Source organism: Protopterus annectens, chromosome 5.part0 (genome assembly GCF_019279795.1).
Source record: "Protopterus annectens isolate FY-2018-M chromosome 5.part0, PAN1.0, whole genome shotgun sequence".
NCBI lineage: Eukaryota > Metazoa > Chordata > Ceratodontiformes > Protopteridae > Protopterus > Protopterus annectens.
The window spans coordinates 554,729,360-554,757,025 of record NC_056735.1 but is presented as its reverse complement, the minus strand read 5'-3'; positions in this window follow the sequence as shown (position 1 = coordinate 554,757,025).

Here is a 27,666-nt window from a genome sequence, read left to right as displayed (position 1 = left end):
TACCTCCATTTAGCATAAAAGACAAAAGAAGGGATTCACTAAACTCTGTGTATTCTATTCCCGAAGCCTAAATGGAGTTTACATTTTTGTGCAATGAACAGCAGCACTAATTGCGTATGCATGCCACTCGTTTCGTTTACATGGATACAAGTGATGTTTTGTCTCCAGCAACAGTGTTGCCAGCAAGATAACTGTACAAGCAGCATGAAGGCATATAATACAAGCAGAGATGTTTACCTACAGGCAAACATGTTCTGCGAGATTGCGCAAACAGCCACAATGACTATCTGGGCTAAAATTAATGTGATAAATGCAGTAATAACACATTATAGAAAAGTGTACTCAGTGCAATGTAGACTACAACATATATTTTGCATACTGAGATAAAGGTTTTGTGGTGATCATCAAGGGTACATACAATGCAGTATAAATACACTAGTCTAGGGAAGTGTGGAGTTGAAAAGGGCCTCAGACATGAATGATGGGAATGAAGAAAGAGGAAGAGAACACATGAAACATGATGATATACACTAGATAAGAACATGTCAATGTACATACCCTCCAAAGGCAAGTCAGTAGCATGAAAATTAATAACATATGTACATAATACAGTACATATCGGTATTTATACCTCTTGTGCAGGTATATACATATCATCACACAGTTTTTGTATATTATGTGACTGTCACACAAGGTTACATATCAATAGAGATGACTAGTTGTGATATAAGCAACATGACATTATCACTGGAAAGAACATTTAGGAAGGACGAAATATACAATAGGGGTATGTGCATATTATGAAGGTGTGCAAACTGACTTGCTTGAATATGACTGAAATGTCACCATAGGTCTCAACCAATCCGGAAATATAACAACAGGTTTATGGACAACAATAGACAGAAACAGGCACAATCTTGGATAGTATCAGAATAATATGACCATTAAATTGTGACATTGGCATAAAATATGTGATTGTGAGTTATTATATATGCTCTGCATGAACACACTTGTACAACTGCAATGATTTGTCATCAATCTATAAGGGGAATCAAACACACCCTCCTCAAAAATGACCGATTTTTTACTGTGTTAAGAGAGACCCTGTTACACCTGTATTTTAAATTAGGAGCAATCCTGGATAGATGAGTGGTTTGTATGACACATATGCCACAATCCACACTTACAAGAATGTAACCTATGCCATCAATTTTGTCAGTAAGCTCTGCATTTACTGGGTGCATCACTGGAAGACGTATCATACATTCATCTTGTAGAACATCTTGAAGGGAAGTCTGCACTGTCAACTCCTAATGGTTATGCATCCCAAAGAATACTTATGTATGACCAAAAATATGTGTGGAAGTTCACTGTTGTAGAAGTAATACACTTGAGCAAATCAGCCCAGAAGACATAGGTATCGGCCATATGGATAACAACAATTAAAAACAACACACTATTATCAGTAGACTCCCCACACATGCTGTATATTCCATACATCTGCAACAGGTAATACAAAGGATATAGTCTGCAGTGTCTGCAACTGGTGCATGAATTAAGAAGTGATCACTTATAACGAATGGTACAGCAATATGTGGGACATGAGACTGATGGCAATGGATCAGTATGCCCATGTACACAGAAACTACAGCAGAGCAAAGTGTAGCATCAATGAGTAAGGGCACTGTCAGTGTGATAGTATTCACATACCAAATGATAAATGAAGCACACTTTATATCAGCACATGTCAAACCCAAGACATGTGTCACACGATCACTGCCACCCTGACATTGCCATGGAAACTTTTACACTACCATGAAATTCAGACATGCATGCATAACTGTTCATGCAAACTATCAAGTGGCAATACTGACATGATGTACTGGTATGTCCATGATGCTGTACAGTCACACTATAGCTGTTCCTGGGATACAATTGTACATCATAGATTTATAGGTGCATAGGAGAGTACTAGGCTAAAGTCTCAACATCCCATAAGATCCTAGCCATGAGTAACATGTGTTTTACAATTTTACATAGCTATGTGACTGATGTACTCACAGGTATGAGCCTATGCTATGTTATATAATACCAACTGCCTCTATCCATGAGGGACATGGCTGCAACAGCAGGAGTGTAATCATGATTCGCCAACCATTGCACTAGGTTGCACTTGAAGAGGGTCAGGCAAGGTCTTTGGTTTAAGTGACTGGGAAGCTTGTTCCAGAGAAGGGGAAGTGTCTGAGAGTTGTATCTATCTCTGCAACATGATTTATTATGTCAGAAGCTCAGTGAAATTCCTTAGAACAATTGACCCTCATGCAGTTTGCACTAACAAAGTATAACATTTCGACCTTGGCCAGATTGAAGAATTCCCTGTAGGCCAGACACAGATTACCCTTTAGTAGTCTGTAGGAGATATAATACATTGATAGGGCTTTCAATCTCTCCACACAGGAATTGTTATTCATACCATATATCTTCTTTGTGTGATAACTCAGGAGTTGTTGCAGATGTGTGATGAGGTACATGTAAAAGGGTGCATTGTACTCAATTATTGATGTGATTAGAGCTGATAACAATGGAACTATAATGTCCTTTGATCTGGATGGCCTACCCATACTTAGGAATTATGCTACATACAGGGGACTTGTCACATCTGTGGTCACACTCTTGTGGACGTTCCGTTTACTGTCTACTCGAGTACTCAGGTCAAGTACCACTCGGTCTATTCATAAGGTTGTGCTGTCTGTATTGTAATTAGCTTTTGTATTTCCTTTCAAAAATGGAATAATTATGCTTTTTGTTAATCTAATGTGTCTCTGTGGCTCTGGCAGCAATCATTTATGTGTGTTAATACTTTCTGCAGTATATCAATAGTGTTCTTGGATTCAGTGATTGTCCAAAATTTGCAGTCATCCACAAAGTTGGTTAGACAAAGGCTGTCTAAGTTTGTCTTGACTTCTTTGAATTAAATACTGAATAGGAAAGGGCCTAGTACAGAACCCTGAGGTACAGCCCTGGTCACTGGACTCTTGTTAGAGGTGAATTCACAGCCTTCAGCAGTATGTTTCCTATCTGTGATCCATTTCTCTACCCACTTGGTGATGTAGGTGTTTATGCCCACTTGAGACAGTGTAATACCAGAGTATGAATTTATGTCAAATGCCTTGGCCATGTCAAGTTAGCATGGATGCACAGTATTTCTTCATGCATGGCCATGGAGTCCTTGAAGTAGTCAACCAGATTTAACAGACATGATGTAGCCTTAACGTATCAATAATGGGTTGGGTATACAGTTGGGAGATTACCTGTGTCCGTTTTGATAAGGTCCATGATGATTCTTTGATCTGCCTCACAGATGAGAAGAGTTAGATTAGGGTCTATAATTCCCTAGATCAGGTGATGCCCCCCCTTTCCAATGGATAACTGCTGGAGTACACCCTTCTGTCTTAGCATAGGCTGTCTGGAGGCTGTCTTTAAGTAGGGATCCAAGTGTGTCTGCTAGGCGAGGTTTTAAGTTACTGAAAAGGCAACCTGGGATGCTGTCAGGACCCACTGATTCCATGGGTTAGCCTTAGAGGGTGCACAGATTTGCTTCTGTTCTGAGAAAATAAGCTGAGTAAAGTTTGAATGTATACTTTGATTGATGGATAGTGGAGAGAGGGGGCGAAGTTTGATCCAAATCTCTCAGCTGGCAGACTGTCTGTTTTCTCCAGTTGAGTATGATTGTGGCATCCACAGATAGTTCTGCTCTTCATTGTATATTCCCCTTGACATTTCATACTTGTTTAAAAATGATTTTTGACAATGCATCCAAATAAAACCTTGGGTATGCATCGCATGCCACATAGTGATAATGTTCACACTGTCATACAACTCTACCTTTGTCATATATTTACATAAATTGCACATCATATTCCCATTGGTTTTTCATTGGAAAATTGTGTGTGAGTACCCTGATACCATGTATGGACACATTACAAATGAGGTGGATGTGGCTCATGCAGAACATTTACTGGCACAAATGCTGATACAATGGAAATCCCCACCTCAATAATCTTTGGGAATAGCAACACAATTGTTCATACAATAAATTTCACAAGGCTGCAACTGAATCAAAACTTGTTATATGTTTGTGTATATAACAGCATTATAATATCTGAATATCTGGATGAATCATGATTTATGTGCTCATGCAATCAGTATGATGTTATATTGATGTATGTCACAGAGAATGCAACAATGTTAGGTATGCACATTCACGCATGTGGCATACTGCACGTGTCACTGTGTTGAATGAGAGCTGTGGAGCATGTTGATATGCACTATTACAAAAACACATACCTTACTAAGCCAACAATATACATAGTATCATCACATGTCAACAGTTCTCAAGAGACATATTACTACAGCTGTTAAGGAAGTAGCATGTAATCAAATGGCAGCAGTGGCCATCAATACATTAGCTCACATCACAGTTTGCAATAGAATCTTGTAGGGCTACCATGCATCCACATCTCTCCATAGCACATTTGGATGACAGCAACACTGACATGTGAAATGATCATAGAGTCATAGTACATTACTAGGGTAACAGCCAACATCACATAACATTTTAGCCATTATTATACAATTTAAACCAAAATTGCTGTATCTGTGTGATGGAAGATAGTAAGGATATGTGTGCATGTGTGTATTTGTTTCATTGCATTTCATACCTCCTCTCTCCAAATGTGACATATGCACCACCCCAAGACAGAATTAGCAATCACACATACAGTGGTCTGGAGGTGTCTTGCAGAGGCTCATGGAAGGATTCATCTTCATGATATGTGTATACGTCTTTAAGATAAGAACATCCTTCAATCCTCTGCAGGAAGGATGTCATGTGAACAGAGGGAAAAAGAGGGGTTCAGGCGCCTAGGCAGCGAGACATTTCCCTGTGGTACATCTGACTGGGGACACATGGCTGAAGTGACAGTCAGCTGCAGAGAAATATGGCTGTTTGCAAATTCCCTGTGGGCAAAGAGAAGCACATACTGCCATGCTCACAGCTTTAATAACCAAATGCATGGAGGCAGAAGAAGTAATGAGTGTTGTGCTCAGTGTAGAGTACATACTTATGTAACTACAACATGCGGAAGAGTGCTACAGCATGGAGGAAATCCTGCAGGCTACTGTAGTCACATGTATGCTCCAGTATGCATGTTAGGTAATGTTCCCTAGAGAATGTAAAAGGGGTAATGGTCCACACACACCGATTATAAAGGTACTGCCCATTGTGCATTGCATTTGTACTGCCACTGACATACCCTCTGGCCAGCCTGCTGCTGATGCCTGCCATATTGCCTGCTGTCTCATGTTCCCTTGGGGAACATGGACATTGTTTTCTCCCTGTGACTTTGGTTCTTGAAGTTGTGGGCATGGCAACACATTCTTTTCTTTGCCCACAGGGAATTTGCAAACAGCCATATTTCTCTGCAGTTGACTGTCACTTCAGGCATGTGTCCCCAGTCAAATGTACCACAGGAAAATGTCTCTCTGCCTAGGTGCCTGAACCCGAAAAAGAGGATGTTAGTTTCACAGGACTATGTTAAATGTTCTGTTAAGTGGTAGTTAAATGAAAAGTGATTCAAAAGATCATACAATAACAATAATGGATCACCACAAACACACTCAGGAGTTGAATGGTTCTGATTTGAACATTAAACCTGTGAAGGTATAGAAGCTGGATTTCATACAATGTAAGACTAGCACCACCACATATGTCTGACATTTAACACTGTCACAATGCACTTTATTGAGAATGATGGAATCACTGTATGCTGAGAAAAAGAGGTTGGGAGGACTGTCTGACATAGATGTGGAGTCGCATCTCAGTGTAAAATTGTCTCAAATATATTATTTTGAACGAATATACACTCAAGTTGTCTGCTGTCAAATTAGAACTCTAAACTATCTAGTTATAGAAGCTAAAGAACACAGCACTTCATATTAGTGTCACAGCACAAGTTTGACTTAAGCACTGTCAGAGTGCACTTTATAAAGGATGACATCATCACTGTATGTTAACAAGAAGATGTCTGGAGGAGTATCTGACATAGCTGTGGACCCACATGCCATTTTAAAACACTCATCAGACTGATTGTTGAATGAGCATGCACACAGAAATACCAGTTGACTGGAGTGAGATTAGAGCTCCAACCAAACTATGCATAGAATACAGCAGTTAATGCAAGTGCCACAGCATACGGGAAGGCTGGGTTTCATAGTATCAGACAACACTTAATAGCTGATGACATCAGCTGTTTCTGGTGAGATGAAGATGGCAGAAGTGTCTCACGTTATTCTAAAAATGGTCTCAAGAATGTGAACAAAATGAATACAAACACACACATGCACACACCAGTTGACCATGGTGAGATTAGAACTCCTCTCTAACTACTTATAGAACACAGTATTGAATGCAAGCATCACAGCACAAGACTGTTTTTTGTTGTGTCAGACAAATTTTCATAGCGATATGTTTGGGAGAAGATGTTGGGAAGCCTGTATGAAACAGCTGTGTAGGCATGTACGGCTTTGTTATCCATGGGACTGAATTGATGACACTGGGATACAGACTTATGCTCTTCAGACTATGTGCACACACACACACACACACACACACACACACACACACACACACACACACACACACACACACACATACACACACACACACACATACACAAACACACCAGTTGCCTGCAGTTAGATTGAACCACCTACCTACCTGATTACATAAGCTAGAAAATACAGTACTTAATGCACACATTACACCACAAGCCTGACTTTTGCACTGCTTTTGGACACTTTATAGCAGATGACATCATCATTGTATGATTGAGAGAAGATGTTTGGAGGCCTGTATGAAATAGTTGTGTAGGCATATACTGTTGTATTGCTGACTGGATTGCTGACACTAGGATACAGATTTATGCTCATCTGACTATGTACACACAGATACATCCACATCCAGACTTTCACACACACACACACACACACACACACACACACACACACACACACACACACACACACACACACCATTTGACTGTACCTGTACCTAACTAGTTACACAAGCTAGAGAACACAGTACTTAATACAAGAGCTTTTTCTATGGGACAGGTGCCTATGTTTTTTTTTCAAAAAGAAAGGTATGTTGGGGAAGGGATATAGGTATGTCAGGGTCAGGTAAGCAGGGTAGTGAGGAAGTAGGTGCAGACAAACAGGACAAAGAAGACAGAGACAGGGATGATGAGGGACACAAAAGGTTGGGGAGCACCATTATTGGGGATAGAGAGCAGACATCTGAGGCCCATGTTCATCAAGCATGAGGACAGTATGAATCTAGTCCTCACCATCATAACTGCCCTCACGGTCCTTTTCTTCAGCTTCCTGTTACAGTGCTTAACATCTTGGTTTTCTTTGTACTCCATCAAGCATCTTCTCCATATGGCTGAGGCATGCACCAATGGTACATTCTATGACCTCACGCACCATGCCTGGCAGCTCCTGGCAGGTGATGAAATCCCCACCTCCACCAATACTACCAGAGGGTAACAATGCACCAGCTACTGGTGTAATGCTACCTGATGTTGAGGGCCCAGGTATTGCATGGGCTGTGGAGACAGTAGTGCCAGGTTGCATCCCAGATGTACTGGGAATTGGTGTGGCAGCCATTAGAGGGGTGGCAGGCTAAGCCACACTGGTTGGTCTCCCTCCCTGTGCTGGAAATCATTTTGCTGGTTGTCAGAAAATTATGACATCAGAGTGGTGTGATCACACATATAAAAATAAAAAACAGAGATATAGGCTGAGGTAAAAAAAAAAAGATAATTAGAACCATCATATGTCACATATAATAAATTACTACAATATAAATACATTTTTACTTTTATGCTAACTATACTTTTTAAATATCTAAAATAGGACTGAAACTCATTCCGAATAATCCTTGCAATATGCATATATTGCAAATATGATTTTAAAAATAATACTGATTAAGTTAACAACATAGCATTTATACCAGTTTTGTTGAAACTGACATTTAATATGTTTTTTTATTATTTTAGAATGTATTTATTACTTGTGGGATTTGAACCCACCACACCTGCATTCACTATTACTAGTTGACTCCTACAATTACATAGGGCTACAGAATGAAGCATACATGCTTCATTTTACAGTTAAGATATGCATGCTTAATTTGTTACTAATGTGTGGAAGAGCATACATTTAATAAAATAATTGTTAATTTGTGCTGCATTCATACCCCTTGCTTCTCTCAGGATTTCCAAGCATTCAGCATGGGCCTCCCTGTCCACTGAAATCTCCTGGGCAGCTGTAAAATAAAGAGTAGAGAAAAAGTGAAGTGCATTATGCATACCCTTCTTGACTACATCCAGCTTTGTATATAATTTAAAATATCTTTATCTACATACTTACACAACTGTGGGATGTCAGCAATCCTAAACTCATCCAGCCACTGGTAGTTGTTCCTGCGTGCACCCTTTCAGGTAATTGTAATGCTGCCTGTATTGCTCTCCAGTGCATGGAATGCCAGTCACATAGGGGACAGCCTTGGCTAGACTGGTATAAGCCTCCGATTTATATTGAGACTTGGTATAGTCCCCCTGTAAAAGCCTACAGCTGTGACATTTTAGGAAGAGTGCAATGAATATTATAGACTCCTCTACACCTCATCGTTGAGCCCTAAATTGGGAAACTTCTTTCCTTTCTAGCTCCTGCCATGTCTACACAGATCATCCAGGAACAGTTAAAGTGTTTTCCCACCAATTCATGATATTGTATTTTATGGCTAGTGAGTAAACCTGCACAACCATGCCATCCACTTTTGCATGATGTTAAGTGGAGAGCAACACTGCCAAACAGAGATGGAGGTAGTTTATGAAATAGGAAGGGTAATGTGAGAGTTGGCATTAATTTATGGCGTGTCTGGTGCTATACCTGTTATATGACTTGACTTATAAGACATGTATTGTGGGTATACATTTTATGACCTAACACATCTTTTGTGTGTCTCTACACACTCATAAAAATAAATTGTACAATGTGGGAATCAAAAATATGTAAAAGAGAGAATACATATTCTTCCACAAAGGTGTTTTTCCTCCTTGCCAAAGAAGACGTGCTTATCAGACATGCTCATTGATTATATGGACCCATTAAACACTGAGTGGTTAACAATGCATGTGTGTGACCTGACAAGGTCCTGGTTTGTACATTCTCATGAGTGAAGCAGTAGTAATGTGTAAAAATATAGTGAAAAATGTATATACTTGTATTACTTGCAGTAAAGATTTCAGATATCTGGGTTAAACCACACAATACATTTAGTCTTTCAGCTAGAATTGTAGTATCTGAGATGTGTACATGACTACCATTGAAATATGAAGTCCATCCCAGGGCAGAAAATAAACTTTTAATTATAGAAACATAATTGTCAGGATACCCCCAGTCACACATATGTATGATTCACATGATATCCACCGCAATACATATTTTTTGTTATGTATAATTATCTTTATAGTGCTGATTTTTATTAAAAATTGAGTAGAACAGCATTAACATAATTTGGAGTGTGCAAGATTAAAACCCTTGCTTGCCTTTACTGTGTTCATGAATGTATACCATGTGCCACAGGGAAGGCTGGGCAACAGGTCTATTTTTTTACACACATTACTATTCAGAGTGCTCAGTGGCACAGTGGGCATGTTTGTCAAACATGCTCATTAGTTATAAAGACACATTAAAGAGCTGACTGGTTAACCATGTATGTGTGGGACATAGTTTATAAAAAATTGTTAATTGCAGAACCATAATTATACTGATATCTATAGTTAGACATATAATATATTTACTATAATGTGTATGCTCAATCCACCTGCTATACATTATTATTTTTATATTGTTAATTTTTATATAAATTAAAGTGGAACAGCATTAATAAAGCTTGGAGTTTCTTGGATTAAAACTGTGGCTCACCTGTATTATGGCCACTAACTTACACCTGTTGCCACAGAGAAAGCTATGCAACAGATGTATTTTTTACACTCATTACTGTATCTGAGTACTGACAGCCATTCAATGACTCTTAGCATGCTTGCGTAGTGGAAGGCAAAAGATGTAATAATGTATCTTTTTTTGAAACTGACAGTGTCTCTTTATTGTCTGCAGGTGTTGTGAAACTGCAGGTGTTGTGTATGCACACTGACTGCTGCGCAATACCACATAGCCTGTTTACATGATGGAAGGCAGAAGATGTAACAATGTATTTTTTCTGAAAGTTACAATGTATCTTTTTGTCTGCAGCATTACATTGTGTTTGTGCAAAAGTGAGCCATGCACAAACGAGACAGGCATGGGCCAGTATACATTATTATTGTAAAAACTGGTTAACTTTTAGCATTAAAAGAATAATGTGGGAGTTGACCATGATCTACATATCCTATGTGCTGTGTGCTTCATCATGTTTACCAGGTGTGCTAAACACACTTGCCATAGAATCCATTAAATTCAAAGTATTAATACATTTCACCCTGTTTGCACTAAGCTAGAGGACTTGCACATATTAATATTAATAAAAAAAAATTACAAGATATATATAACACTTTGCAGATTTTTACACAACTCTGGATTGGAGCTATCATACTAATGAACTTACAAAACACACTAGGAGCATACCCTCTCAACCCCTTAGCAAAAAAAAAAAAATCTGGACAAAGCCAAAAATAATGGAAGGACAAAGACCCAAAAATAGGGACACATTTTAAATATTGCTCTCATAAACTTACTAAGTTTGATAGATTAAAAGGTATTCCCCTGGATTCACGAATCCTCCATGTAAGACTTAAGTCTTAAACAGAGGCTGCAGTTGAACGGTATGACATCAGCGTGCCATGAATATTCATGAGGGCACGCTGACTCAACCGGAACTCCTACACGGACTGAGTATGAAAGCAGGGTGCATGTCCGACTGCCGAGCAGTCTAAATGTCCACGCCCTTGCAAGTGTAGTAAAAGCAAAATGTCAACACACAAGAGTGGGTTCGCTCAAATGTACTTGCACCCAACACCACACACCCTGACACTGTAAACCCCCATCACAGTTATAAAAATTAAAATATATATATATTTTTTTAAATCCACGATATAGCTGCCCGTATTTGCGCGTGTGTGCATGGGTGTACCCATTGCTTAGCTATAGTTAGCAATTCCGACATGGAAGAGCATAAGAAAGAATCTTTATACAAATCACACCAAATTGCAATAGCATAATGGTAGAGCGTATGCACAAAGAGGAGGCATTCACGGTTCGAGTCCCACCACTCCCCTTCTTTTTCATGTTTTAAATCAGTATTTGAAATAAGACCAGACATATATGATTAAAATATTATTAAAAGCAGTGAAATGGCCAATGTGTCAGTGAACAAAATATATATTTTTAAAGGATCCAGATATATAATAGCCTGCCGTTAAGCAGCGCTTTACCCAGCTTAACAGAGGTGCCCATAGTTTAATAGTGCTTTACCCAGCTAAGCAGAGGTGCCCATAGTTTAATAGCGCTTTCCCAGCTAAACAGAGTTGCCCATAGTTTAATAGCACTTTACCCAGTGCAATAGAGTTGCCCACAGTTTAAAAGTGCTTTACCTACTGCAATGTGTTTGCACGGACGTGCTCGCCACACCAACCAGGGCACCGTAGGGCACCGAGGAGCAACGTAGAGCAAAGTTGCTTAAATGCAGTCACATCCCCTAGCCTGTCTGGACAGTATGAAAATAAAATGAATGACAAGGTTCAAACCCAGACTCTGTGCATCTGAAGCAAAGTACAGAACCACTAAGCCATGACAACATTCATATACTTACGAATGATAGTTTAACCATTACTAAGCAGGTCTGCAGTCAGCCGAGAATTTTACAAAATGGCCAATCACAAAAAAGTGCGGGAAATGCGGCATATTTAAGCCCCACAGGTGGGAATACACTCCATAACTGATTGTAGCTCACATCTGCAGTTAGAATGTCTGGTGTCGGAGAGGGAACAGGCTTCCGAGCGCAACTTTGGGGCATCGAGGAGTCCAAATACATGGTTTGGCTCCTGGTCCACCGTCACGAGTCAAGACTCCTGCAGGGCCAATTCCAAGGGATGGAGTACAAGGCAGAGGCTTGGAACCAGTTAGCACGTGACCTCACCAGTGCCACAGGCATTCCTCGGACTGGTGAGCAGGTCCGTCACCACCATGCAGACCTGAAAAGACGAAAGCAGGACTGCCTGAACCAGTGGATACAGGAGGCCCGTGGGATGCGGGATGCCCCACAACTGAGTATGTAGCCATGGAATGCAGTATGTAAGAATTGATAATGGAGTATGTATAACAGATAGGTATGTCTCAATATCCCCTCATTTACTTTACAGCTGCAGGTGACCGTGCTATGAATCAGCAAGCCTATGCTGATAGGCTGCTAAGGCTGCGCCACCAGGCAGGTTAGTGATTATTCTGCATGTATTGTTATATAAAATATGGGAGAGAGCATGAAAGAAAGTGTTGTAGTCCAATAATACAGCCATAAAATTGCCTGAATAAGTCCTCTGCATGTACTGTCAGATAAAAACGTCAGAGAGGCAGAAAAAGAGTGTAGAAACCCATTAAGAAAGGTAACATATGTCTGGAATAATATCTCTGCAGGCACTGTCATATAAAATAAGTGAGTGAGCCTGAAAAAAGAGTATGCTAACCTATTAATAAAGGTATAATATGTCTTGAACATGTCTGCCATATACACCGTTAAAACAAATAAAGGAGTGAGCCTGTGGAAAAGTGGGTAATGTCATTAATAAAGGTCTAAACCCCAGAGTGTGTCTCTGTCACAGAGGCTGAAATGTTGTTGTACCCTTGCATTATACAAACAGTACTGTTTGAAAAGGTACTGGCAACCCAGAGTTGTGCAGTCCCATATAAATTGGGTGATGGAAGTGCTAGTAGCTGTGAAACTTATATACAGTCCACAACAGTCAGTTACTGGCTGGCATGAATAAGTAAAACTGGCACATGTGTAGCATGTTATATTTTCCCCAAAAATGTGAGTGTGTGTCAAGAAATGCAGGGTTCTGTATAAATCAAAGTGAAAATGTCATGTGAAAACATCCCAGATATGTAGATAAAGAAATGTAAATGCAATCAAGAAATATGTAGCAGTAACATCTGCATCCTGGACAGTTAGTTTGTCAGATATAGGTCAGGCATATATTGAACTAGCCAAATCCATTACACGACCTAATGTATGGTGGCAATTATATAATACATGTAGGGGATATACACTTGCAGTCACTAGGAATGTAGTGTAGATGAAAAGGTCATTAAAACATGTTAACCGAGGTATTTTCTACACCCTACTGTATGTGCATAAACCATGCAATTCCACACCTCAATGGGTATGTGTAATCTTAAATATTTGTTGGGACATATGTCCTATTGTTCTATAAATATTTGCATTCATGTTGATGCATGTGCCCTGTTTGAACACCACAATCATGGTGGCCTGTTGCTACCAAACATCCCTGCATGCTGTTGGAATAGCCTCTGTGGTTCAATATATGCATGTGTTATGCTTGCTGTTCAACTGTTGTACCCTTGGTGTATTGGGTTAATGGGAATATTATTGCATGCTGTTACAACTAATCTGGAATGCTGTTTTGCTTATGTTGTAATTAAACACACCCAATCACAGAACGTATGGGAAGGCAGGTCCCAGCGGACCCACCTGTCCCTCCTCAGCCGGCAAGTGCACCTGGCACCAGCAGGTCTGGTGCCCAGCCCGGGCTCCCCTCCTCCATTGGTCCTGTGCCACCTTCGGGTGGAAGCACTGCAGGGGATGGGGCTCGTCCCCCCCCGTGCAAGCATGGGCGGAGAAGGGCCACCTGTCACCCTTCGAAGGGTCCAGGTTGTGGTGCATAGGGAGATCCAGCATTCAGTTGCTGATCCCCTACGCCAGCTTGAGGTGAGAGTGGTGCATCTCACGGGTGAGCCTGCCCATCCTACGCAGCCCCCAGCACAGCCACCCTCGGGGCTGTGAAGGTGCAGTGGTGACTGCCCATGGGTGGGGATCTCAGTTCCACTGTTACCATCTTTGGGCTCATGGGCTTGCGATTTCCAAACAACCTTCCCCATCAATTGTGTTCACCCACCCCATGTGTCAAATTCCGCCCCTGTATGCGTCTTGTTTGTCTTGTCTGTTTACCTCCCCAACCTACCTCCACAAATATACCTACATCCCCTACCTCACATTCCACTCTCACCTGAAAAAAAAATTAAAAAAGGGCAATCTGTTCCCACAAAAAAATTACGCCCCATACATAGCTGCCCATTTCGCACACATGTCCGCCGGACATGTAAACTGATAATTATAATTGGCACTACAACATACTCTGTTGTCCTCACCCCTCTCTCAGGGGTGGAAGGTTGCAAATTTCACACCAAATTACAATCATATGCACAGCTGTTGCTGGTACAGAAATGGGCAGCTATGGGCCTTCCCTACACCCTTCCTGCATATCCCAGCTGGTTTCCTTACTGTCTTTCTCTCTTTGTGCCCCCTTTTTCACCACTTTCCTATCTCCCCATTTTCTTTTCTTTCAAAGAAATTAGCATGGGGGTTAGCGGGAGTAAGCACTTTTAAGCAGTAGTTAACGGGGGTGCGTGAGTGTGAGCTTGTGTGCGCTTAGCTAAGCATCGCTAAGCGTTGCGCAAACCCATGCAAATCCACTTACAGCTGCTTAAAAGTGCCTTAGTCACTCTGTATGACAGGGCCCTTGTATTGCTCAGCAGCAAAACAAAACACACCTATCATTCTCAAACCCCAGACCCTGGGCTCACCAGTCTGCATGAAGTACCACTACACCACAGCAGATATACAATAACTTGGTGCTGAAATAAATATATCATGCATTAAAATGAGTGAATGTAAATGGAGAATATGAATGGCATAACACAAATCATGTTCTGTGGCCCTTAACCAGCAAGTGTTGTGGAATTGCATGACATGATTGTGAAAAGAGAACCAGCCATGCTAGTAGGGAATAATGTTACAGTAGCACCTTACAAAACCCACACAGTATCAGAGCAGGATAAACACTGGCATATTTGAATAGGTCAGAGGCCAGACCTCCCAACTGTGACTGGTTTACAGGGATATCCCTGATTTGCAAACAGATGTTAGCTGTGCCCCTCAGACACCCTGTGAAATGTAATAGCAGTAGGCAGAAAGGTGGGGAATCCCACTTAATGATAAATGTCAATAAGTGAGAGTAGACACTGCTTTCATGTCAGAAAAGGTGTAGTAATACATATGCTCAGAATCCAGATATGAGACATATACCAACCTTCTGACTGAGACAACAGTGTCCACAGCAAACAAGCATGGTCCCCACCTTGCAAAACTGAAAGGGCTACGCCTACCTAACCTATCATTTTATAGCAGTGTCCTGAAATCACAGTGAGAGCTGCAATTACAACACAGCAGGCTGCATGCAATTACTAAATGGTGGGCACCAATTGGTGCAGAGGCCATCACATGCACATGTGCAGATACCTAGAAAAGCAGCCTGTATCTGCTGTCCACACATGCAATAATATTATTGCACCAACTGGGAGAGAGAGAGAGAGTGCGAGCAAGAGAGACAGACAGAGAAAGTCAGACAGACAGATGGATACAAACAGGCAGTAGGAGACAGACACTGAAAACAAACAGCAACACTCAGAGGAAACCAAAACTAAAAAAAAAAAAAAAAAGTACAACACCTACATCAGACGGAGGTGAGGAATACAAAGGTAAGATATGTAACAGATATGCATTTGCTGACATCCAAAAGATGTGTCTGAAGGGTACCCTACATACTGTGAATCATCCATATGTGGCAGCTGTCCGTATCTATATGTACATGCACATTTGCATAGGGCAAGGGACGTACTGCAACTGTTAGTGAAAGCTGGACATATGTATGTTGTTGAAAGTTGCTATGTGCACACATGTATGTAGGTTGTAGTGTGTGGCATTGCAGACAGCAAGCAGTGCCGGTATATGTCATGTGGTGATTAAACACTGAGGCCTGCTACAGCTATATGGCCTGAGGACAGCAGAATGCATTCTGCACAACATTGTGCAATAGTATTACATAACCGTATGTCTCACAACTGTTGCATAATTGACATCCCCACCATGAAAGGTGGACAGTATGTGTGCCTATATGTGCAGCTGTATATACAGCAATGGATGTTTAGATGTATGTGTATATATACATGTATATATATATATATATATATATATATATATATATATATATATATATATATGTGTGTGTGTGTGTGTGTGTGTGTGTACATATAGATATATATATATATATATATATATATAGATATATAGAAATATAGATATATACAATTATAGATATATAGATCTATATATAGATATATACATATATACATATAAAGATAGATATAGATATATGTAGATATATATAGATATATGTATGGATATATATTGATATATATGGGTATATATGGATATATATATATATATATATATATATATATATATATATATATGGATATATATGGATATATATATATAGATATGTATGGATATGTATGGATATGGATAGATATGTATAGATATGGATAGATATGTATATATATGGATAGATATGTATAGATATGTATAGATATGTATATATGTATGCACATATATATATATATAGAGAGAGAGAGAGAGTGAGAGGGAGACATGGGGTCATATGTACTGCAACAGGTGCCTGTTTCCAAGGCATGGACTGAACACCAGTGTTGATACTGCAGTGCCATACCCCATTCCAAAACACCTTACACAGTAACTGCCACATAGGTGGTAGCCTGCCTAACACTGAAGGTGTCAGAAGAGAACACGGGACACAGGTGGACAGTAGGCTCCCCTTTGATAATTACAGTGCCACAGTAGTCATGTAATCTGTCTACATGGTACGTGTCATCACAAAAGGTGTGTCATCTAGGGAAATATAGGTCGGTGTTCCCCTTTACTCATCACAATGCCCCATGTGGTATGTACCTCACATGACAACTACAGCAAGTGGAAAGGCCACATACATACCTAACAGCTCTGATTGTCACTGTAGCATTGTTTACACCACTGTTAGGTCTGAGTATGTATTGTCCACCCATGTGCCACTTGGCTGAAGTGTATGTGTTAGTGAGTGGACAGTGCGTGTGTGATGTGTGCAGTACAGATTAGCAAGTGTACATCTGTGAACATGGTGGGTGCGCACTGTCTGCATGTATGTGCATAGTGGACCCATGGGACGTGTGGCATACCCTGTCATACACATTGTTAACATCTCATAGTATCTTTCAATGGCCAGTATGCATTCTACTACAGTTATGTACTAACATGGGTAGACATGTGTGTATGACAAGGGTTGACACTATGCTGTGGGTGATACCGTTAATATCTGTCAATGATTTGCGGTCTGGCAGTATACACAACCTCAACAGCATGACTATAAGCAATCATTGGATGATGTCCTGACAAATGACACACAGTCATAGGGACCTCAGTAACAGTTGGATCCTTCTGGTGCTACACTATAACACTAAGCAATGGTAATGACCACCACCCATTCCTGTGACCACACCTGTTTGGCATATAGCCCCCTTAGGTACATGCAAACACACTAGGGATGTGTCCATCCAAATCTGGAAATGCATGCATTGGCCTACAATGCATTCCCTGGATGGGACGCATATCCTACACAAGGGTATCATACAGACAGATACCTGTTGTCTGATACATGTTGTATAGCAGTAAGCTGACTATGGCATAGTCATCCTCATGTACTATACATACTATCCCATCAGTACCACACAGGTGGTAGCCCTCAACATGTATGTTGGGTACCAATGTGTACATACAGCCTCATGTTATGTCATGTGTCCCTTGGTATCCACATATCCATAGGTATTGTGGAGTCCCAAGGTGTATCACATAAGACATTAGAGGCCTGAATGAATATCCACAAGGCAGTTGTACACCTATAAAGACTGTCCATTATTGCCAGTCATTGTTGTGTATGAACATGTCTGACATATACCCCAGGCATATACCCTCACTCACACTACTCTTAAGTAACTGTCATGGGTGTGTGTGGCACAGATGACCTTGGCCACAGAACACGACAGTGGACGGCCTTGTCACATACATACATATGTGACCTATGATCTGAGAAGCAGCGGCACAACCTGTCAATGGAAACAAATGTATTCATGTAGTATGCAGGCTTCACACTGATTGAGGGAACATGTACACATATATATTTGCCACGCAGATACCTGATGTGTGCAAAGCACTTACTGTTGTAATCATAATATGTCATACCATAGTAAAAGCAAAACCCACACCGCATTGACCAACAGTGACACACAGTCAGCATTTGCAGGATTCAAACCCCTACCTAATTATGTTATGATACTAGAGAGAGATACATTAACATGGCACGCTATTTTCTTTACTGGCTGGTTTCACTTCTCCGTCTGTATTTGTAGGATGGTGACATCATCAGTCTTTCCAAAGAGGACTGTACCTCTTTTAGTGTGTTTTCCCAGTCCCCAAAAAGGGAACTCCTTTCAAAGACAATTGCACACACACACACACACACACACACACACACACACACACACACACACACACACACACACACACACACACACACACACAGTCAGCATTTGCAGGATCCAAACACCTACTTAACTATGTTATGATACTAAAGAGTGATGCATTAACATGGCGCACTCTTTGCTTTACTGGCTAGTTTCCCTTCCCTGTCCGTATTTGTAGGATGGTGACATCATCAGTCTTTCCAAAGAGGAATGTACCTCTTTTAGTGTGTTTTCCCAGTCTCCAAAAAGGGCACTTCTTTCAAAGACAATTGCACACATACAACACACCCCACACACATAGTGTTTGCAAGATCCAATGCCCTACCTAACAATGTTATGATACTAGAGAGCGATGCATTAACACGGCGTGCTATTTGCTTTACTGGGTGGTTTCTCTTCTCCATCTGTATTTGTAGGATGGTGACATCCTTTCAAAGACAATTGCACACATACACACACACACACACACACACACACACACACACACACACACACACACCGTTTGCAGGATCCAAACCCCTACCTAACTATGTTATGATACGAGAGAGCGATGCATTAACATGGCACACTCTTTGCTTTACTGGGTGGTTTCCCTTCTCCGTCTGTATTTGTAGGATGGTGACATCATCAGTCTTTCCAAAGAGGAATGTACCTCTTTTAGTGTGTTTTCTCAGTCTCCAAAAAGGGCACTCCTTTCAAAGACAATTGCACACATACACCCCCCACACACACAGTCAGTGTTTGCAGGATTTAAACCCCTACCTTACTATGTTCTGATACTAGAAAAAGATGCATTAACACGGCACACTATTGGCTTTACTGGCTGGTTTATCTTCTCCGTCTGTATTTGTAGGATGGTGACATCATCAGTCTTTCCAAAGAGGAATGTACCTCTTTTAGTGTGTTTTCCCAGTCTCCAAAAAGGGCAATGTTTTTAAAGTCAATTGCATACATATACACACCCACAGTGAGCATTTGCAGGATCCAAACCCCTACCTAAGTACTTTACGATATTAGAAAACAATGCATTAACATGGCACGCTATTTGCTTTAATGGGTGGTTTCTCTTCTCCGTCTGTATTTGTAGGATGGTGACATCATCAGTCTTTCCAAAGAGTAATGTACCTCTTTTAGTGTGTTTTCCCAGTCTCCAAAAAGGGCACTCTTTTCAAAGACAATTACACACACTCAGTCAGCGTTTGCAGGATCCAAACCCCTAGCTAGCTATGTTATGATATAAGAGAGCAATGCATTAACACGGCGTGCTATTTGCTTTATTGGGTGGTTTTTCTTCTCCGTTTATATTTGTAGGATGGTGACATCATCAGTCTTTCCAAAGAGGAATGTACCTCTTTTAGTGTGTTTTCCCAGTCTCCAAAAAGGTTACTCCTTTCAAAGACAATTTCACACATCCACACACCCACCGTTTGTAGGATTTAAACCCCTACCTAACTATGTTATGATACTAGAGAGCGATGCATTAACATGACATACTATTTGCTTCACTGGGTAGTTTCCCTTCTCTGTCTGTATTTGTAGGATGGTGACATCATCAGTCTTTCCAAAGAGGAATGTACCTCTTTTAGTGTGTTTTCCCAGTCTCCAAAAACAGCACTCCTTTCAAAGACAATTGCACACATATACACACACCCTCCACACACACAGTCAGCATTTGCAGGATCCAAACCCCTACCTAACTATGTTACGATACGAGAGAGCGATGCATTAACATGGCGCACTTTTTGTTTTACTGGGTGGTATCCCTTCTCCGTCTGTATTTGTAGGATGGTGACATCATCAGTCCTTCCAAAGAGGAATGTACCTCTTTTAGTGTGTTTTCCCAGTCTCCAAAAAGGGCACTCCTTTCAAAGACAATTGCACACATACACACAGGCAGCATTTGCAGAATTCAAACCCCTACCTAACTATGTTACGATACGAGCGAGCGATGCATTAACATGGCACGCTTTTTGTTTTACTGGGTGGTTTCCCTTCTCCGTCTGTATTTGTAGGATGGTGACATCATCAGACTTTCCAAAGAGGAATGTACCTCTTTTAGTGAGTTTTCCCAGTCTCCAAAAAGGGAACACCTCTCAAAGGAAACTGCACACATACACACCCCCACCCCACACACACACACAGTTTGCAGGATTCTAACCCCTACCTAACTATGTTATGATATTAGAGAGAAAGAGACGCATTAACACGGCACGCTATTTGCTTTACTATCTGGTTTCCCTTCTCCTGTTGTATTTATAGGATGGTGATATCATCAGACTGGACATGGTAATGTGTGTACAATTTGTTTTATGCCATTTCAGGAATGGTCCATGTGGGTCAGCAGGTGTCAACAGCTTGAACAAGACCTCATAATCCTTACCTTGTGTGATCTATCTGTGGACACATTGACATTCCGTCATATGTCAACACATATTTATGCACAGCTTGTTGGTTTTGTGGATAATACATGTGTCTGGGATGTTGATAAAGGGCTATTCAAAGTCTATGTGAGACATGTGTAGATGTCTTCATTGATGTATGTCCTGGGTGGCTGTCTTGCAAACAGTCTAACATGTTTGGGAACCATGATCCGCACATGAACATACCACAGTTGGTAGGGTTGTGTGTATGTCAGCTTCCAATAGCTCTGTTTATGACTGTAACCATGATGGACTCCATGACCTTGCAGATCAGACTTCATAGGCGTACTGGACTTGACTTCCCATGGTGTTCATAGGTTCATAGGTTCATACTAGGCTATCTGCCCAAGGGCATTTATAAGCCTAGCCCATAGTTATTTGGCTTTCGCCACCCCTTTAGTTTGAATAAAACTATGCCTATTATTTTGCTGTGCCTCTGTCAAGCAGTGACACTGAAGTAATCCCTGGGGTATATCTGCGATCTCCCATCCATTGGTCAAGATTCCTCTTGAACAAGGCCAGTGAGGTGCTCTGCCTCACATGTACCGGGATTTTGTTCCACAGCATAGGGAGTCTCTGGGTGATGAATCTGTCCCTCCAGCACGTTCTATTAATAACCGTGTCAAGGTTTAAGTCTCCGCCTTGTGGTTCTGAGGGATCTAGATTTTTGAGGTGAAGCATATTCATCAAATCAGGGTTTGACATGGCCTTATATGTCAGGCACAGGTCACCTCTGAGCAAGCGGTATGAGACTGAATAGAGCTGGAGTTCTTTCAGTCGGGCAGCATAAGACATATTTTTGAGACCCTTTATCCTTTTGGTGAGGAACTTTGGGGCCTTTCCAGCTGCTGCAGGTGTCGGGTCGGATACATTCGAATGGGGCATTGTACTCAATCATAGGTCTAATGAGTGATGAGTACAGGGGACGATGACCTCCCTTGATCTAGATGTGAATCCCTTCATGATCAGGTGGGCAATGTAGAAGGTTTTCCTAACTAATTTAGCAACATGAGTGTCAAACGAAGGCTACTGTCAACCTGGGTCCCCAGATCCCTAATGACTTCTTCTGTGCTCAGTGGATTGCCACCTATATGGTAGCTAGGGTAACCTTGTTTTTCCGAAGGGTATGACTATGCATTTCTTGGCATTTAACTTTAGGCCATGGCTCTGGCACCAGTTATCTGTTTCTGTGAGGCCCTTCTGAAGGATATCTGTGTCAGATGTGTTTTCGACTATGGCCCAGTTTGCAGTCATCTGCAAACTTTGTCAGCCATAACCCTCCTGCGTTGCTTGTACTTCAGAAAAGTAGATGCCGAACAAGAGTGGACCCAGGACTGAGCCCTGTGGGACACCACTTGTGACAGGCTTTGAGTCTGACATGGCTCCAGCAACTCTGACCCTGTGGGTTCTGTCACTGAGCCAGTTTGCAACCCATCTTGTGATGTATGGGTTTACATTCAAGCTGATGAGTTTTTCATGATACCCGAGTGGGGTATTGTGTGAAGGCCTTGCCAGGTCAAGGTAGGCTGTATGGACTGCCTTTCCTCATCAATGGCCTTGGTGACTGTCTCGAAAAAGTCAACCAAGTTTAAAAGGCATGATCTGCCTTTGACAAAGCCAAACTGGGTTGGATCCAAAGTCTGCAAGTTCCCTATGTCTTTATTTATGAGTTCCATTATGATCCTCTCCATGGCTTTGCAGATAAGGCTTGTCAAGCTAATGGGACGGTAATTTCCAGGGTCGGTGGAGGCACCGCCCTTGTGAAGTGGGACCACAGTCGCCGTGCGCCACTCCTTGAGTACGTATCCTGAGATGAGGCTAAGATTAAACAGCTGTCCTAACTGCGGGTTTAATTCCTCATTGAGTTTGTGGAGCACACAGCCGGGGGCACCATCCGGTCCCATGGATGCTGTGTTTTTTGCTTTGGAGAGCAGTTCTCACCTGGGCGTTGGAGATGTTTGGGGGCTACAATCCTCTGGTATAGATATCTCTCCTTTGGGGAGGGGGAGAAGTTTGCACTGAACCTGTCAGCCAGTATGTTGGCAATGTGTGTAGGTTCAGTAATCTTCACATCATTTTGAACTAATTCTGAGCATATCTGGGAGTTTCCTCCTAGGTTTCTAACATAGCTAAAGAAGGCCTTATGATTGTCTTTTGAGTCATTGGCGATTTTTCTCTCAAAATTTGCCTTGGATGATTTTATGAGAGCTCTTAGTTTTTTACTTATAATGATCAAAGGTGTCTTACCTTTCCAGGATTTTGCTCTATCTTGTAGTAGCTTCCTCCTTTTGTTGTAGAGCTTGTTTATGGCTGGGGTCCACCAGACTGGACGCTTGCCTTTGGTACAAAGAGTCTTAGTTTTGTTTGGGATTGCCTGATCCATGCAGTCCTGTAGGTGCTGGTAGAAGGCATTTGTAAGTGATTCAGCGGTTTGAGTAATGTTTACCACTGGCTCAGGGGCCTTAAAGGAGACCACACTAGTTTTTAGAAGTGTGAAGTATGTGTGTTGTGCACTAACACTTGTGGGGAGTGCCATATGTTGCTGTGACACATTCAGTGGTTCCATATCCTGTGGAGGGGGTGAGGCTCAGCTGACTGTTCAGGTGCAGGATCTGTTTGTTCTGTAGTTTGTGCATGACACGTATTGGGAATCAATGTATTCCACTTGCTGCCATGTTTTTGGCAGTGGGGGTAGCTGCTCATCCATTCTACATGTGATATCTCCTGGTATGATGATATGGCCTATTGTCAGTGGGAGGTGGGTATGTACATATGGGCCTGTCTGTCAGGATGTCAGCATTGTCAGTCAGGTACAGTTGGCCCTGACTCAGGACATATATGGGTGTACATTGCTATTTATGACATAGCTGAAGGAGGTGTCATTATTCAGTCTGGACTCCTTCTCAACTACTCTTTACAAAACACCAATGAACATGAGCACTAATCCCTGTTATACTCTTTTACACACTTAACACCCTACTGATCCTTTGTGATCAGGCTACAGAGTATGTCATCATAATATCCAGGCATGTCCAGGGGTCGGTTTTGTGTGTACTCTCCAGTCCAGCTGGTGCATATTGTGATATTGACACAATGTCACATCTGCCTCATGTACACAGACAACCCTCTCCTCCTCCCGACAAACTCAGATATATATGTAAGATGCACCTATAGAGACATACAGGGTGCTGAACTGTCTCGACCTATGACTGGCACAATCTATCAGGTGGTGAAGTTAACCACACACACACCACATATCAGTCTCACATATCCTCTAGCGACAGCACTCAAACCACATTATCACACATAGACATACTCTGATGCTGTAAATGTACTCTGCCTAAGCAGCAGAGACCTCCAAAGCAGACACACACACAACTGCTACCCCACTACAATACCCACATATCACATAGTTAACAATGTCAGTGTGCCACACTGTCACTGCCCTTCGGGCTAAACAACACACCTAATACACTTGTAATAGGCGACACTTACTGTCAGACACACTGACGTACCACTCACCAGCCCTAACAAGGGAATAGTCACTTTGGGCTGTCTGTCAGGTGCCAGGATCTGCCACATAACACAGGCAGTCAGGTCACTCCAAAGCAAGTACAGGACTGGCACCATCATTGTCAATGCTGGTGCGTAAAACCTCAGATGTTACTCCCTGGACCACATGACATGATACATGGAGGAACACTCTGATCATGTAGCTCAGGCCAGTATGACCCTGACCTTGTCTAGCATCTTACACCTACCAATTATGATGTCACAGTATACAGACAAACATATCACGTTTAACAGTTGCCTAACAAATTTGTTTCATTCATAGGGGATACAGTGTCTGTCAGCCTGTGGTGACATGCTCAACATGCCACGTAGCTTCACTATGGACAGCTTTCACCTGTCAGCCTTGGACTTTTGAATGCTGGCTAAGGCTCTTGCTACCACCATAGTGCATTTTTTTAAGCAGGGCTCAAAAGACAAACCCACCTCCATAGACATCACAGGTTAAATGAAACTAAGGGTAATGCTGCTCAACACCAGATGTGTTACCCTCATATTGCGGCCACTCAGGACTCTCCTCAGTATAGAGGATAGCAATATCTGTGCCCTAACAGACGCCTGGTTCAGGCTCACTTATGCACACCAGCACTACCGGGTTATGTTTCATACCATGCTTTCTGACAAGACTTGGAACAGACAACACAACTAGGGGGGGGTATCCATATACATCACAGATACACACACCTCCGGGTTAGTAGCACTGCACAAAGCATCACAAACCATACATATACAACTACCATTGTGCAAAACTGCCTTTCAGTTTGTTGCCTCCTACAGACCACCCTCGGCTTTCATGGGAACTATGGAGAATATGAAGGTCTCCACAAACACCATTATATTGGGTGACTTCATATACACAAATATTGACTGGGGATACTACTCAAGCCCCAACACCCTCACCCAACAGTCGCTACAATTTGTAAACTCATATACTATGGCACAAACAGTCAGCACAGCCACAAGGGGAAATACATATTGGACCTGATCATCACCAACATAGGGACTCTATGTTCCACACCAGCGATATATCCCTCATTGGTAAGGTCAGAAGATACATGTATCTCACTGGACATACATATACCCTACACAGACCCATCCTGGGTAATCTTGGTGAACTTCTCATGAGCCAACGTCTCACTTCACCAAAGCAAGGTGGTATCCTTCAGAGACCCTGAGACAGTGGCAAATAAGGCTCACACTGCTGAATCCTTTACATACACATTCTATGGACACCTAGTGAACTGCATGGATTGTGCTATCCCAAATAACAACAGAACTCACTACTCCAATGGCAGGGGACCTGTCTGGTAGACCCCAGCCATTAAAAAGCTGTACAACATCAGGAGGATGCTACTACATGATAGAGCACAATCCCAGACTGGGAAGGCATCTCTGATCTGTACTAGCAGACAGCTACGATCACTCATGAACTTTTCTAAGGGCCGCTCCTACTGGACAATTGCACCAGACATGTAGGACTATCACACGGCCTTCTTCAGTTATGTCAGGAACCTGGGTGGACACTCACTGATATGCTGTGAGTTACTGCATACTGACTAAACGTACCCTGAACCTACTGGCATTGCCATCATCCTGGCAATCAGGTTCAGTGCAGATGTCTCCCCCCATCCCCCCTAAGGAGCAACTATCCATCCCAACAGAGTATAACCTCCCTGACATCACACAGTAACAGGTGAGTGCTGCCCTCCCCAAAGCGTACATCACAGTATCAATGGGAACAGATGGTGTCCCGGCCTGCATCTTACACGAGCTTCATGACAGACGTAACCCTCACATTACATCACTGTTCAATATTGGAGTTACTACAGGATATGTACCCAAGGAATGGCATACAGCGACAGTGGTCCCACTCCACAGAGCTGGTGCCACAATGGACCAGAGACAATATTGCCCTATAAGCCTAACTAGCCTGTTCTGCAAAGCTATGGAGCGTATTGTCATGGGACTCATACACATAGACATCAGGAACCTACAGACACTGTGTCCTACACATTTCAGCATTGTTGTGGGCAGATCTTGCCTCTTGAACCTGTTTGTATTCTTTAAACGGTTAACAGGTTCATCGACATAGGGACGGTTGTCCACACAGCCTACCTTAACCTTGCAAAACCCTTCAACACAATAACCCACTCGGCCATTATGTATGGGCTGACCAGCGTCGATATGGACACATATCTCTCACAATGGATTGCTACCTGGATCAGGGACAGTACCCACATGGTCAGAATTGCAGGTGCCATGTCTGACTATACACCAGTTACACGTGGCATCCCACACGGCTCGGTCCTGGGACCTCTCTTGTTCAGTATATATTTGTCTGATGTACAGGCTACCACAGGGTGAATATGGCTGAACATGTTTGCACTTGACTGCAAACTGGGTGCCATGATCAACTCTCCAGCTGCCACATGCATACTCAAATAGGGTCTCACAGAGATGGATGACTGGTGCCTGAGCCATGCCCTACAGCTAAATGCCATTAGTTGCATAGTCATCCCCTTTGGAAATAACAACATGCCCACACATTACCACATAGGTAGTACTCCATTACATATGGTAGGAGTTGTTAGGGGTTTGGGGACATGACTTGTTCGTACTGTCGCCTTTGACATTCACGTTGCCAAAGTGGTTGGACACACCTTCTATGTGGGCCACCTTATCCCATATGGTTTCACATCTAGATCGAGTGAGGTCATTGTGCCTCTATACTCATCACAACCATGCTTGGTTACAATGCCACATTTGGGATGTACCTTACCCGACACCTGCAGCAACTGTACTGGCCACAGAAGTTCCTCACCAAGCAGATCTAGGGACTCACACAGATGCCCTGCACAGTTCGAATGCAGTAACTCCAGCTCTACTCAGTCGCTTACCACCTACT